Source organism: Salvelinus sp. IW2-2015, linkage group LG4q.1:29 (genome assembly GCF_002910315.2).
Source record: "Salvelinus sp. IW2-2015 linkage group LG4q.1:29, ASM291031v2, whole genome shotgun sequence".
Lineage (NCBI taxonomy): Eukaryota > Metazoa > Chordata > Actinopteri > Salmoniformes > Salmonidae > Salvelinus > Salvelinus sp. IW2-2015.
In genome coordinates this window covers 87,541,249-87,545,325 of record NC_036842.1, presented here as the reverse complement: position 1 = coordinate 87,545,325, position 4,077 = coordinate 87,541,249, and positions in this window count along the sequence as shown.

The following is a 4,077-nucleotide window of genomic DNA, read 5'->3' as shown; positions in this document are numbered from 1 at the left end:
AGTGGGTTTGCCTTTAGATGATTGTTGTCAAATGAACATATTTATATACTTCTTCAATTAAATCAGGGACATTCAATCAGTCTGTAGGCTACTGTCAGTTCTGTAACTTCTCTCCACTTTTCAAATGTAAAGTTGAAGTCGGAAGTTTACATACACCTTAAACAAATACAATTAAACTCAGTTTCTCACAATTCCTGACATTTAATCCTAGCAAAAATTCCTGTCTTAGGTCAGTTAGGATCACCAGTTTATTTTAAGAATGTGAAATGTCAGAATAATAGTAGAGAGAATTATTTATTTCAGCTTTTATTTCTTTCATCACATTCACAGTGGGTCAGAAGTTTACATACACTCAATTAGTATTTGGTAGCACTGTCTATAAATTGTTTAACTTGGATCAAACGTTTCAGGTAGCCTTCCACAAGCTTCCCACAATAAGTTGGGTGAATTTTGGCCCATTCCTCCTGACAGAGCTGGTGTAACTGAGTCATTTTTTTTTTTACCTTTACCTAGGCAAGGCAGATAAGAACAAATTCTTATTTTCAATGATGGCCTAGGAACAGTGGGTTAACTGCCTTGTTCAGGGGCAGAACAACAGGTTTTTACCTTTTCAGCTCAGGGATTCGACCTTGCAACCTTTCGGTTACTAGTCCAATGCTCTAACTCCTAGACTACATGTAGGCCTCCTTGCACGCACACGCTTTTTCAGTTCTGCCCACAAATTTTCTATAGGATTGAGGTCAGGGCTTTGTGACGGCCACTCCAATACCTTGACTTTGCTGTCATTAAGCCATTTTGCAACATCTTTGAACGTATGCTTGGACCCATTGTCCATTTGGATGACCCATTTGCGACCAAGCTTTAACTTCCTGACTGATGTCTTGAGATGTTGTTTCAATATATCCACATAATTTTCCTCCTCATGATGCCATCTAATTTGTGAAGTGCACCAGTCCCTCCTGCAGCAAAGCACCCCCACAACATGATGCTTCCATCCCTGTGCTTCACGGTTGGGATGGTGTTCTTGGGCTTGCAAGCCTCCCCCTTTTTCCTCCAAACACAATGATGGTCATTATGGCCAAACAGTTCTATTTTTGTGTCATCAGACCAGAGGACATTTCTCCAAAAAGTACGATCTTTGTCCCCATGTGCAGTTGCAAACCGTAGTCTGGCTTTTTTTTGCGGTTTTGGAGCAATGGCTTCTTACTTGCTGAGTGGCCTTTCAGGTAATGTCGATATAGGACTCGTTTTACTGTGGATATAGATACTTTTGGACCTGTTTACTTCAGCATCTTCACAAGGTCCTTTGATGTTGTACTGGGATTGTTTTGCACTTTTCGCACCAAAGTACGTTCATCTCTAGGAGACAGAACGCGTCTCCTTCCTGAGCGGTATGACGGCTGCGTGGTCCCATGGTGTTTATACTTGCGTACTATTGTTTGTACAGATGAACGTGGTACCTTCATGCGTTTGGAAATTGCTCCCAAGGATGAACCAGACTTGTGGAAGTCAAAAAAAAAAGAATGGAGGTCTTGGCTGATTTCTTTTGATTTTCCCATGATGTCAAGCAAAGAGGCACTGAGTTTGAAGGTAGGCCTTAAAATACATCCACAGGTACACCTCCAATTGACTCAAGTGATGTCAATTAGCCTATCAGAAGCTTCTAAAGCCATGACATCATTTTCTGGAATTTTCCAAGCTGTTTAAAAGCACAGTCAACTTAGTGTATGTAACCTTCTAACCCACTGGAATTGTGATACAGTGAATTATATGTGAAATAATCTGTCTGTAAACAATTGTTGGAAAAATGACTTGTGTCATGCACAAAGTAAATGTCCTAACCGACTTGCCAAAACTATAGTTTGTTAACAAGAAATTTGTGGAGTGGTTGAAAAACGAGTTTTAATGATTCCAACCTAAGTGTATGTAAACTTCCGACTTCAACTGTATATATCATTGTTTATAAGGAAAGATTGAGAATGTCTCAAGGTACAGTACATGTCACTGAAAGACACAGCTGTGCGCGTCACTGAAATGGAGGCAAACTCACACTTATACACGCTAACGTCATTGAAAAATTTAGTTTTAAAAAACGGGGCCGTCACTGAAATTCAAGAAAACGCGCTATTGAAGGACACTAACACACATGTGTCATCATACTTTAGTAATATATCTTCCATTCTGAAGAGTCTCTACTCTTGTGGTAACTTCCTTCCCTTTATGACAAACCACCCAAACCACCCTTTCACATAATAGGGGTCATGGCTCAGGCACTGATTAGCTGTAATAGAAAAACACACAGCTGCTTCTGTAAAAACATGCCTAATCAGAACCTGTCTACCATAAAATTAGAGCGGGGATGGAGGGATCCCCAGAAGATCTGCCTGAAGGGTGGAGGTTGTTTGCCCCTATGATGTGTGAAAAGGTGGCAAAGGTACTAGTTCCATGTTTACGTAAGTAGCTCATCAGGACGACACGTCGAAGCAGAGGATCAGAGGATATGCGAGGAGTAGCTCGTAACTGGTGCCTTCTACCTCCTTAGAGACAGACCAACCAGGTTTCCATCCAACCATTTCATGCAGATAAATTATCTGATGCATAAAAAAAGGTCAGGACAGGGCTGATGGAAACAGGAAATGTCGGTACAATTTCATAAATGTCTACAGAGAATTTGTTAATTTGACATGGTGGGATATTTTTGTGTCTGAAAAATGAATTATGCGAGAAATGGCAGTGGAAATGCCTTATATTGATATACATGTAATAACCATCATATGGACGTAAACCTGAAGCCACGCGATGATATATTTTGTTGTAGGCCTACCACCACCATGTGTAAAAGCATTAACAGTTCATAGGCAGATGAAACAAATTAAGATTAATTTCACATGGTGGTCATGCACGTTTCCAATAGGCTAAATATCGAGGGTAGGCTGGGGACATGATGATCGGTGCTTGGCTGCCAATGATGAAATAAAATTATCTTATCCATCTCATCATATAATCCCCTGTCCACTTTATCAGCAAATGATTGTCTAGAGAGCATACGCCAAACCAGATTGGGCAGTTTCTATTTATCGCATCAGTTTTTGTGACAAAACCATCGTTAGAGTTGAAAATGCGATGGAAACCCATTTCACTTTAGTTTTTTATTCAGTACATGGGAACTCACCACATAAGTGATTTTTATGTGGACTACATCATCAAGCACAGTTTGCACAACAAGTCAGTTTAATGGAAACACCTTTGGTGAGAAAATGTGCATATTTTTGTATGCGTCATAACACATTATGACACAGTCATATGACACAATCATAACTATGTCTTAATATGTCATAACAGCTGACATAACTTGTCATAATATAGTCATAACACTGTCATGACACATATATTTAGACCTGTTGTGACATGTATCAGGTGCTGTCAGAGAAAGGCACTGTCAGAGGAAGGCCCTACAAATTGTCAAAGACTCCAGCCACCCTATCTTATTTACAGTGAATGCCTACCCTGGCCAAACCCTAACCCGGACGACGCTGGGCCACATGTGTGCCACCATATGGGACTCCCAATCACGGCCGGATGTGATACAGCCTGGAATCGAACCAGGGTCTGTAGGGATGCCTTTAGCACTGAGATGCAGTGCCTTAGACCGCCGCGCCACTCGGGAGCCCCCCACCTACCCCAATGCTCTGTTGATGATGACTGGGATGAATGCAGGAGCAGATTTCATGAGCAGGACAAAACACAATTTTTTGGGCTGATGACTGACATAAGAGCATGTACGTGATAGCCCAATCTGGCATATCTGATTATGATGGTCATAATGCTTCTTTACAGTGTTTATAAAGTGTATTTTCTTAATCAAATCAAATGTATTTATAAAGCCCTTCTTACATCAGCTGATATCTCAAAGTGCTGTACAGAAACCCAGCCTAAAACCCCAAACAACAAGCAATGCAGGTGTAGAAGCACAATAGTAATTACTGTAATGTTTTTGTGGACTATACTATAATGTACTATTTACTCAAGTGTTTTTGCAGAGATTACTGTAATATTATAGTGTTTTTGTTTTATTAT